Source organism: Vulpes lagopus, chromosome 1, assembly GCF_018345385.1.
Source record: "Vulpes lagopus strain Blue_001 chromosome 1, ASM1834538v1, whole genome shotgun sequence".
NCBI classification, from domain to species: Eukaryota; Metazoa; Chordata; class Mammalia; order Carnivora; family Canidae; genus Vulpes; species Vulpes lagopus.
In genome coordinates this window covers 26,481,117-26,493,327 of record NC_054824.1, presented here as the reverse complement: position 1 = coordinate 26,493,327, position 12,211 = coordinate 26,481,117, and the positions used below count along the sequence as shown (strand labels likewise).

Sequence of the window (12,211 nt, the reverse complement as noted above, 5' to 3'; positions counted from 1 at the left end):
CCATCTGCCAGGGTGGTAGTTCAAACAATCTGATTGCGTTTCTCCCAAAATATCAGGGAATCAATCTACATAAAGCTTCAAGGTTTCAGAGCTACCCAAGTTCCCCTCCGGACAGTAACCTACTAGCCCCCAGGAAGCTTCCTTCCGCAGTGCCGGGATCCTATAAAGTCCCTCCCAAGTCAACTCTTCTGGCCTTGCAGCAGGTGGATACTCTGAACACTGCGAAGGGCCCAGAGACTTGTCAACCTGAAATATCACCTCCAACACTTCCCCTTTTCTCCTCTGCTTTCTCCACCTCTCTGCCCCCTTCCACTTTACCCTACCCCAATGTTCCTCTACTTCTTCCTCACCCTCTTCTTCCCATCCCTCTCCCTAAAGCACCGTGTGGATGTTGACTGTAATTTTCCCAAGGCAAGATGAATAATTCACTTCTGTAGGGTTTGCCTGGAGGAGCCACAGAGACGCCAAGTCCAAATCTGCCAACTACCGTATTCCCTCTCTGCTGGGGGAGCCAAGCCTGGCCACAGAAGAGCGGCATGGGACCTGCCTCTCCTTGCAGTATCTGGACCCTTCTCCTCCTGGGCCACCCCCGTCAAGGGGCTCTGGAAGTGGGGGGCCCTGGTCCACGCCACCAAACCCGTAGGCCAGGCTTATAGCATGGACAGCGCCGCCCTCTAGTGTTTGCAACCGGGAGCCCTGAGGGCGCCGCGAGCTCCAGAATTTTTCTTTTACAGCCTAAGCAAGACCTGAAGCACCTCGGAGCTCCGACCCCCAAGTTCTCCTCCACAGCCACGGCCTGCGTTGCACCCCGGCTCACCTTTTCGTCCCACCCACCACCACCCCCCCTCGCCGTTCAGTGCTGTCCTGGGCGCTTGCAACCTGCCGGGTGATTTAGCAGACTGCCCCCTGCTCCTGCTCTGGTTCCTGCTCCTGCTCCTGCTCCTGCTCCTGCTCCTGCTCCTCCTCCTCCTCCTCCTCCTCCCAGCTCTCGCTCTCGCCTCCTCCTCCAGTCGGGGCGCCCAGACTTCGCGGAGCGCAGCGCCCGCCGCCCGCAGCGCGCAGGGCCGCCCAGGCCGCCGCGCTCCAGGCTCCTCTGGCCGCAGCCCGCGGGCACCGGCGCGGGCAAAGGACGCTCGGGGGCCAGAGCCAGACGCTGCGAGAAGCCGGGCTGTGATAAGGCTCGGGACAGAAGCGAGCGCGTTCCGAGTGAGACTTCGGGAGCCAGCGGGGCGCCCCGGGTCACCCAGTGCGCCCGCTGCACGCACCGTCCACAAGGTGAGGGGCGCACGCTTCCGGGGACCACCGCGGCTTCCCTGCGCACCCCCTCCCCGGGCCGGGGGCTCAAGCGCCGGCTTGGGGAGGTTCGCGCGCTGCGGGGCGCGCGGGCGGCGGGGTGGGGCGTGGGGAAGGAGAGCGCGGGGGTCGCGTGGGCGCTGTGCCTCCCCTTGGACCTCTTGGGAGGGGACGCGGTTCTCGGTCAGGCAACCTTCACACGTGCGAAGCCGAGTGTCGACACTGCGTTTAAGAATTCTATCCTGCCTCCTTGCCAAAGGATTTGAGGCGGCTGGAAGATGAAATGAAGGTGGGAGGGGTGCTGGGGGGGGGGCTCGGGTGGCGGTCACGCGCAGATGGGCGCGCGGCGAGGTCCGCTGCAGGACCAGGTGATTGCGAAGCCAACGCCGGTTGAGAGACCTTTGATTAGAAGGGACTGTGCGGTTGCTCCAGCCCTCGGAAAGTAACCAGGTGCTTAGTCCCGATAAAGAAAATACCCAGATGGGTAGGTGATGGGGTTGACTCGTTTTTCTTAAAATACAAAATAAACCTGGAAAGTGAGAGTTGAAATGGGAAGTTTAGTCGTTAGCTGTCGCCACCCGACACGGCAAGGTGAGAGACTGGCCCCCTGGTAATGGAGACGAAAGGGCATCCAGGCCAGATGGAAGGGGTTTCTGCTCCCTATCACAGGATGATGAGGCGCGGTCTTGCATAGTTAAAATATGCAGACTTTTGCATTTTTATTTTGGGGGGCTGGGTCCAGTTTTGGATAGAACCTTATATGCAACTGAACCCTGCTTGTCCTTGAATTAGAAAGATGAGGCACAGGGTGTCGGCATCCCAGGATGCTTCTTCCTAACCTTCCTCACTGTCCTTCCCTGCCTCCTGCACCAAATCTCTCAGGAGTCCAGGAGGGAATGATAGATGGTCAAAGAAGTCGGGGGTGGGGTGTTTTTCCCAAATACCTCAGGGTTCTCCTATCATTCCTCTTTTACCCCCAAGCTCCAATAGTTTATGCTCCTGTTCTGAACTTGACGTTACGCTGCCATACGTTTTTCTGTGGTTCACATTCAGACATAATGTGAGTGACCTTAAACGCCCACAATGGACCTATGAACCTGAGGCTTCCCTGACTTTATCGTTTACCGGGCAGGAAGCAGGGACCTGAGTCTGGTTCCCTGCGCAGCCTCTTCCATAGGGAGCATATTTGAAATACCTTTGAAATACATGTTTGAAATTCAGAGAGGAAATTATTAGCCAGCCTTTCTGCACTTGCTGGTGCACTTGTAGTCCTGCTGAATTAAATGAGATGACCCTGTCTTCAACAAATAAATGAGCAGAGGCTTTAGAGGCCCACTAAACATTAGTTAGGCAAGTGCAGAAAATCTGCCTGCCTGCCTGCCTGCCTTTCTCCTCCCTTCAGAACTTTAGCCCCTAGACTGCAGAACTGTGAAAATGAAGCAAGCCTCCCGAGTGGGACTCAGTTCAATTTCTGTACCATGTTTAAAGCAAAGTGTGTTGCTTATTTCTGAAATTGCATCGCACCTCCACAATGAACCATTTTGCTGCCTCGAGGTGGGAGAAGTACTTCTGCCCAGATATTTCATCACTAGAGAGCTATACAGAGAAACTCATTCAAATCCTGACTCATCATTGTTGATAGAATTTAACTGTTATGTCATCATCACCTGATATGGGCTTTTGAAGCCCAGGGATTGCTACAGATCTGTGTATAAATTGAGACTTGTCATTAAAGAGCTGGAAAGGAGCTCAAAAAATATTGTAGCCAAAACTATGGTTCTCAGAGCATTGGTGAATGCATGCCTAAATATTCCTTTAGGTGGTAATTGTTCCTTCCATAAAGATTTCCAGGGATGAAAACTTCACAGGTTATTTTTATATTAAAAAGTATTCAAATTGGCCACTTATATCTACTAAACTGGCAAATTTAAAATTCCACAGGACAACATAGCAAACAGTAAACTCAAGTTTCCATATTCTCTTCTGCCTGTGGTGACCTTCCTTGGGGCATATTCCTAGCCAGGTGTTCCTCAGTATCCTCCCAGACAGACCATTTCCTTGGGCACATGTTGACACATATACCACAACCTCCCTTGATACTCACCCTGATGTCACCTTGTTAGCAGTTTTGGTACCTATCAAAATATTTGCTCCCCATCTCTTCTTACTGATGCCTGGTCAGCGTCAATTATGTAAATAAATATCTTTTCTTTTGAGGTAAGTAACCAATCGGGATTTCTGAGAGATAAGTATTTAGGAAGAAACAAAATCTAGGACACACTGCTAGCTCAGGTGACACCGCAATATGTTCCCATTCCCTGCATTTGATGACATTATTATTGGAGAACGCAGTGAGATTACCACCAGCAGCACCTCATTCCCAACTGGCTGAAGGTCCTCTCTATCAACATATTACACCACCACCACCACCACCACCAAGATTCCAAGATTTCAGATTGAAAGCAGATCCCTTTACAGAAAACCTTAGGCCCTGACCTGATGAATTATCTTCTCATTACTCAAACATCTGATTCCTTAGTCCTCACCTTTTTTTTTTAAGTGTTAATTTTTATTTATTTATTTATGATAGTCACACAGAGAGAGAGAGAGAGAGAGAGAGAGAGGCAGAGACACAGGCAGAGGGAGAAGCAGGCTCCATGCACCGGGAGCCCGATGTGGGATTCGATCCTGGGTCTCCAGGATCGTGCCCTGGGCCAAAGACAGGCGCTAAACCGCTGTGCCACCCAGGGATCCCAGTCCTCACCTTTATACACACATCATTTTTTCATGTGTCTTTGGTCCTTCTTGGAACCTTTTCTATGCCACCTTTAAAAGTAAAAGATCTAAAGCCAATATTTTAATATTAGCTTTATATTTCCTCCATTTCTGATTATTTACATGAGAAAATAAGCTTGAGGCTGTTCAAGAGGTGAATTTCAACCAAATGCGGATTTATTGTTCATACCATATGCTATCAAGGCCATCTTGGGGCATCTCAGGCTGTGCACTCCTTTTTTTCCACCTCCCACATTTTTGTACATATGAAATTACATGAACATTAACTTCAGGAAAACACTGAAGATAAGTATGCTCTATGAGCAAGGAGGGAGCAGATGGATGAACAGGGAAGAGAAAGGGGGAGATGGAGCAGCAGCTCTTTAGAGTGGCTAATGACTCCCTTATTTCCTCTTTCCTGAATCATTGTGTGGCCCCAGGTGAGTGAATTTACCAAACTCCATCTTCCTGGAAATGAAAAGATGTTCATCAATATTCCATCTACTTTTCATAATTTAGTATCTCTTTCCACATTTTGTGGATTAAGAAACTGAAAATCAGAATTTATAAAGATCATTTAGTCAATTTGGTATACTCCTAGATCACAACAAATTGGTAGCCTTGAGAATTCTATTTCTAATACAATTTGATTCTAATCTTGTTTTTCATTTTTAGTGCTCTCTCTCTCTCTCTCTCTCTCTTTCTTTTTTGTCTTGCCCACTATGGATTACCTGATTCATTATGGTCCTTATTCTAATAGATTTAATTGCTTTTATTTCATGGTTTTATTCTCCTAAAATATGCCAAATGAAAAATAACACAGCCAGAGGAAAACTTGTAACAGGTTCATTGTTAGAGCACTCTCCTGTTGGTCAGTTCTCAATACATACAGTTGTAGGATTTGAAAGACAAAATCCTTTTAAAAAGCTGTAAAACCTAATTCTTCTACATCTGGATCATTTTAAACTACAAGTTGTAAGAGGAATGAGCATCTCAAGATTCTAGTTATTGGTACAGACCAGATGGAAGGTCTTTATGAAATCTGGTATGAGAAGGAAAGCATTTTTATAGCAAGAAGATAATATTTTGAAAAAAAAAAAAAGCAATAGAAGCTTGCAGTTCTAAAACTCTCAGATCCTTCTAATGACCCCATCTACCTACAGTGCCCAAATAAAGTAAAGCCAGACCCTATGAAATGTCTTTCCATAGCTGCAGCTGTTCTCTATCCCTTTATCAGATAATGGGCATGTGGTGATATTTCCAAGGGATTTGGGAACGATCTAACTTAAAACATTAAAATATGAGTTTTGTTGGGACAGCTTGTCAAAGAAAGTCACATTTGTATCAATATTTGTATTACTGGGATTGAAGACAAGCCAGGGTGTCTTTGGGGAGCAAACTCCACCAAATGGATAATGAGATTTACGGACAATACCTCTCAAAAAGTTCAGGTGTACTACCCAAATAAGATCCAGGGTTATCATAGGTCCATTAATCTGCACTAGTGGGAGGGGAAAAGGGGGGAAAACTAACATATGATGAGTGTCTGCTATGCTTCAGGAACTGTGCCAAGAACAGCACAGACGTTTTTATGTATCCCTTTCGGAGAGTGGCAAAAAATCCAGATTAAGTGAAGTGAACAGACACAAAGAAAATACCTAGAGAGAAGGTTTTAGAAGTGTGCTGGTCATTGAGTGAATCCTATGAATTTGAACTTCACCTTATAGGCCCAAGGGAATTATCATAGGATTTTTAAATATATGTATTAAGAATAATGTTCATACAGGAAAGTATACAAATCATAATTGTTAAACTCGGCAACTTTTATCAAAGTGAACATCCCCATATCACTAACTACCACCACAAGATAAGAAATGGAACATTGCCACTACACAGGTTCCTTTCCTGTGCCCATATATCATGACTTCACTCTTCCTAAATGTAACTATCTGCATTCCAATATCACAGACTGTTTTGAGCTTTATACCTGTATGAATTATACAGAATTATATCTTTTATGATCTCTTTCAGTGTTATATTCATGAGATTCATTCATATGAGTGGTTATGCTAGTAATTTGTTCACTCATTGCTGTTGTTATACAGCATTGGGTTGTATGAATGCACCACAAGTTAATGATCCATTCTACTATGGATGTGCATTTGGGTTGTTTCCAGTTGTTTGTTTTGTTGGGTTTTTTTTGCCATGATAATGCTTTATTATGGTATTTCAAACTGTTGGCCAAAATAATTAGTTTTACTTCACTCCCACTGCACTATGGAGTGGAAAGGAATAAGCCTGGAGGAGGCAGTTATTGTGCGAGTTTAAGCCAAGGTGGTAGCAATAGACATGGAGAGAGCGAAACAAGAACGTGATAAGTTAAGGCTACAGTGGAAGAAGGAAATGATAATTGCAGATATTATTAGAAAAAAATCTGTGTTTCTGCTACAAAGCACTTTGTTTCTCCCCTGGATCCTCCCACCATGCCCCTTCCTCCTGTAAAAGCACCCCTTATGTGCCAAATTGTAACTGTTAGTCGCCTAAAAAGAAACATGAGCTACTTCATGTTTCCTGAACTGTTGACCTATGAATCATTTGCTTTTCCCTTCAATTTTGTCTCACAATTACCAAAAAAAGGAGGAGATGATAATGAATCAGCTAAAACTTTGTCTTACCTTTTAGACTACAAGACAGAATTTAAGATAAGAGAATGGAAATAAATGAAATAGAATGTAGATGGGCTTAGTCTTGTTCTGGTTGGTTCAAGAGGACAGATCTAGTTTTAAAAAATGTGCAGAGAAGCTGATTCCAGCACTTCATGGAAGAACTGTCTAATGCTATGTGAAACAGAATGTCTGTGAGGTATGCACTCTGCAGCTCTGGGAAGTACTGTATGTTTTGGGACATGTCGCAGGTTGGGTTCTCTATGCTGTAAGAAAAACATAGTCTTAAGATGAGGTTTATTGTGCATGATGTTGATTAGGGAATGCCCTTGGGAACCACACTGAAGGAAGAGAAGGAAACAGGATTGGACTGACAGAGAAACTGAGCTGCAGCATAGACCCAACAACAGCCTCAGCCAACTCCATGGGAAGTCTGAGCTAAAATGATCCATCAGAGTTGTCCCAAGCTAGGCCAACCCCTTCCTCCACCAGGCACTGAGTGTGAGCTGCCCCAGGAAGAGTGCTGTCTTGGGAGAGACAACTCTCTAGAAGCCAAGGACATCCAAAAGGGGATGAAAGCTATCCTGACCCAATCTCAGCAGCTGGTTACAAGCTTTTTTCTTGAAAGAGGGATCTGGGCAGTATGTCTCTGTGTCCATCTTAGGACATCTTTTTATTTGGACTTCAACTACAGGGGATTAAACTGGACAACCTTTCAAATGCCTTCCAACTCTGAGATCTGCATTTACTTATTTCATTAGACTTTCCAGCCTCCTTTGAGGTTTTCATTTACTTATTTCATACATCCAGGTTTCTAAGCCACTGAAGAGTTTACAAACTGTTGTAGATAATTTGCCATTTCACCTTTAATCTCTCTCATCCCTCCCATTTTAGCAAGTAAACATATCACTTGAACCACTGAAAGAGGATGGAAGGCAAGAATTCCTATGAACATATGTGATCCCTTGATGCAGAACTTCTCACAAGAAGGGAGAAAGGGCATATATACCAGGAAGGAGCTTTTTTAATAATCATAAAAGTGTGTGTGTGTGTGTGTGTGTGTGTGTAATGCTTGAAACAGACTTTGCCTTTGCCATAACTGCTCCTTTTATGATTGGACCTGCACGACAGCTGAAATAGAAGAACTCTCATCAAAAACCTCTCCTTAACGAACTAGGGGTGGTGGAAGGGGAGGAGGGCGGGTGTTGGAGGGGAATGGGTGACGGGCACTGAGGTGGACACTTGACGGGATGAGCACTGGGTGTTTTTCTGTATGTTGGTAAATTAAACACCAATAAAAAAAAAAAAGGAAATGCATCTTGATGGATTTGGAAAGAAATGAGAGACATTATCATCAATGGTCCTATTATGATGTGAAGGATTCTTCCCTGAGATTCTTCCCCTGTTTCAACTGACACTGAAGTACTGTGATTTCTTTGGAAGAAAAATGTCAAGGAAATAAATGTTAGGCCTTGCTAATTTCCAATGCACTTGCAATATGGTGTCCATTATAATAGAAGTATTTTTATCTGATCTTTGCTATTTATTATCCTTTCCTGATTTTCAGGTTGAGGAGATATTACACGTGCTCATAAGTGTTTTTCTATCCTTCAGATATAAAACTCTTTCTTTATTCCCATCGAAGGAACTCTTTAAGAATAAGGCAAAAGTTAATTAAACTATACTTAAAATGTCAAAAAAAAAAAAACCTCTCCTTAATATCTCTGCGTATTCAATTAAGTAACATGGTACCCTACAAAGGGATTTTATGCTGTACACCTTTGATGAGAGGCTGGCTGAAACTTGGCAGCTTGAAGAACCTCTCAGAAGAGATTCTACTGGGGAAACCCCTGCTCTCACATCAGACACAGCAATTTCTGAGCTGGAGATGCTGCCCCTGACCTAATAATTCATTGCATCTTTACCTTCAATCCTGGGGCTGCTGCTCCCAGCTTTACCACTGTATTTAGTAAACTGCTACCAAGAGCCACTCCACAAAATTTCTATGGCCCAGAAAGGACAAAATTACACTGTTTTCTGCATCCATCCCAGCTCCACTCCTGAGTACTATTTTGTTTTTTCTCTCACAGTTTAGTCACCTTTCAGAAATAGTTTTTGTATCTGCAAAAGCATCATTATGAAAGAAACAAAATCTTTTAAGAAAATATCACTAGTTTTTTGGCCTTTGTTTTATCGATATTGTGTAGAGTTCTTATTCTAATTCTGCAGTTTGCTTCTGTTGATTGTAATCTGATGTTCTCCCCTCACTGCCCTTATCACCTAAAGTAACTTCTTTGATTGCTCTGTATTTCAGTTGTGCCATGTCTAAAATGTGAATGACAATTCCTGCCTTATAGACCTATTGTGAAGAGTAAAGAAAAGGTAGTACAACATAAGCAGTGAAGAATGATAGGCGGTATTACAATCATCATTATTATTCTTGTGTGGGGTGTTGTGCAAATAATCCTGACCTAAACTGAGGTGAAGAATGTGGTCCTGGCCTTGGAGAAAATAAAGAGAGATGGGTCCAGGCCATGTTCCACTGCCCTGAACCCTTTTGGCAAGATTGTTTTCCCTTTAAATTACTAAACATTGCTTCAAATCAGATATAAGCCCCAGACAATGCTATGCCTGCTATTTTCTCCAACCACTGAATCTCCACTCACAAATACCTTCTTTATACATGCAGGACAAGATACTGAACCCAGTATGTGACTTTGGTGTTCCATTTGCAATTGGTCTGCACCTGGAAAGTTATGATTTCTGCACACTCTATCATGGTGCCTCTCAAATCACCTGGAAATCAGGTTAAACCTTATGTTCGTGGTCCCACCTCAAAGTTATTAATCATCATGGTGGGATGAGGCCAAGAATTTAAACTTCTCACAAAAATCCGACGTGATAGTGATGCTGCTCATAAGCAAACAACACTTTGTATAGTGGGAGATCTATGGGAGTGAGCAAGACCACAAAACTAAATGTTTTTGTTACAGCTAAAGTAACATAAAAATATGTGAAGGAACTTACTCTCAAAGAACTACAGACCTGATGAGAAACATGTAATCTTTAAACAAGAAAACATGTTGCTGTCATGTTGCAGATATTTTTTTTCTTTTTTTATTGAAGTTCAATTTGCCAACATATAGATGTTGCAAGTATTTTATTACTACAGTCCTCTTTATGGGAGAGGCAAACTGCCTTTATAAAAATGAGCAAGAATATCACATCAACGAGACAATGGCCATCTCAAAGGATACCAAAAATTTACAAAATTCAATACAGAGTCATAATTTTTTAAAAACTGATAAACCAGTAAACTAAAAATAGAGATAAATTTTTAAGTTAACAAGAAATAGAAAGGAACTGTTTTTCATACTAAGAACATCTTTCTCAAACAATAGCCAACATCATGCTTATTGGTAAAACACTATACAGATAAGACAAGGATGCCTGCTAATAGCACCACTATTTAACACTCCTCTGAATGTTCCAATCAATACACTAGAAAGAAGGAAAAGAAAAGAATTGATGTAAATTTATAATACTAGTCATGCAGTAGCTATATTATTACTTAGAGATGATATTATTATCAACTAAGAAAACACAAGTGAATAAATAAATGCCATTTAAAAGTGTGTGGAAATTCAATAAGGTGTCTAGCTATAAAATATACAAAAGCCAATAGGTTGCCTTATTAGCAACAATATAATTGTAGGAATTTGTACTAAGCTTGCAAATCACTGAGGAGAAAACAGGCTTGAGAAATGTAAAAAGATTCGGTCAGAGTCCAAGAAGCATAAGAATTGAAAGCCCACCTCATCTGAAGAAGATGGAGGAAGAGGACCCTGCGGGAAAGGACTCCACATTCCAAAACTCATCCCTATGAATTCTATAATATTTATCCCTCCACAATCTCTGACAACACAATGTGATGTTGTAATTAACTCTCTCCTGTATTACTGTAAATGAACAAGAATAGTTTACTTACTTAACTAGCTGACATCTTAAAACTTCATTACATAGTACAAATTTTAAGGTTGAACTCTCATACTCAAGGAAATCTTTGTTACCTGCATGAGAATTTGGCATTTAGTAATCCATAAATCTCTCCTGCTCTATTGTCCAGTGCAATTTAAGTAAACATTCAGGGAAAGAAGAATGATTTCCTTTTTTATTATGTTTTCATTTGATCATTCTGTCCCTCTGAACCTAATTCAGTTCCTTACACAGATGCTTTTAAAACAATCAAGTATTAAATATATTCAATTAGTAATTAGCAATTTTGCAAATAAATTTACAAGATACACTCATTGGCTAGCATATTTTTAGCATGCTTTATTTTAAAGATTCTAAATGTAAAGGAATGTAATCTCCTGCTCCTTCTGTGACATGATAAAGCCTGTTTCTAAGGCCATCTGAGACCTTAATTTATGCCCAAGGCATTGGAAGACCAAAATATACTCACCCTAGGGTTTGGTCACTTACGTATAAATGGGGCACCTTAAAAGAAGGGATGAAAAATGACTTTAAAGGAAACAAAAGTATCAAACCTCACAAGTCTTGATTAGTTTTTCAGCTTGGAAGCAGAAGCAATGTTCCCATGATACAGATGGAGCAATTTTCTCCAGCATATCCATGGCAATTTATGCCTTCATACCAAGAGATGGCCAACCAGGTCCTACTGACTTTTGGATAATCTCTCACATTGCCTCAAGTGTACTAAATGCCTCTTTCACAGGCATATATAACATTGGTATGCATTTAATTAATAATTAAATGATTGTAAAATTGTTATTATGATAGCTACACTTTACTATTATAATATTAAAATATGTAGCATTTGCAGCATATGGTTTGTTTAATAAAAAATGAGTATGAGTCTAAGAATGAGAAGGACGGAGCAGACACTTAGAGTCAGAAGACCTGGGTGAGTGTCCCAGCCTCCTGGGACACCATTTGTCATCAGTGCAATAGGACAATACTTGCCCTGCCTCCCTAGCCTCCTTTTAGGTAAGTTTCTCAAATCAAGTGTGCTGTTGGAATTCATCCTTTATATCATTACTGTGTTAAGTCAAACTGCATCTTGTCTTATTCCTAGGGAGCAAGTTCTAGTGTCCAATGAGCCAGGAGATCTGCCACTTAGCAACCACTCACTTTTGGAAAAATTTCTTCACCTCTCTAAACCTTCATTTCCTCATTTGTTAGACATGGCTGGCATAAGAATACTATCTCATACGGCTACTGTGAGAATTTAAAATATGTATTAGTCATCTATTACTGCATAACAAATTTCCCCAAAACCTAATGGATTAATACAACAGACTTTTTCTCTCACAGTTTATGTGGGTTGGGAATAAACTGGCTGGATCCACTGGCTCAGGTTTCTCACAAAGCTGCAATCAAGGTGTCAAATAGGACTGCAAACATCACAAGACTCAACTAGGGGAAGATATGCCTTCAAACTCACTCATGTAGCTATT

General features: G+C 42.2%; 1 protein-coding gene across 2 annotated transcripts in view; it reads left to right on the top strand.

Moving 5' to 3' along the window:
* The first annotated feature begins 916 nt into the window (after positions 1 to 916).
* The window catches only part of HTR1E (5-hydroxytryptamine receptor 1E), an 87,426-nt gene continuing 76,131 nt past the window's right edge, over positions 917 to 12,211 (top strand). For both annotated transcript variants that reach the window (XM_041765082.1, XM_041765087.1), the window contains exon 1: positions 917 to 1,275. The gene's annotated coding sequence lies outside the window, so the exon portion shown is untranslated. The remainder of the gene's footprint in view (positions 1,276 to 12,211) is intronic.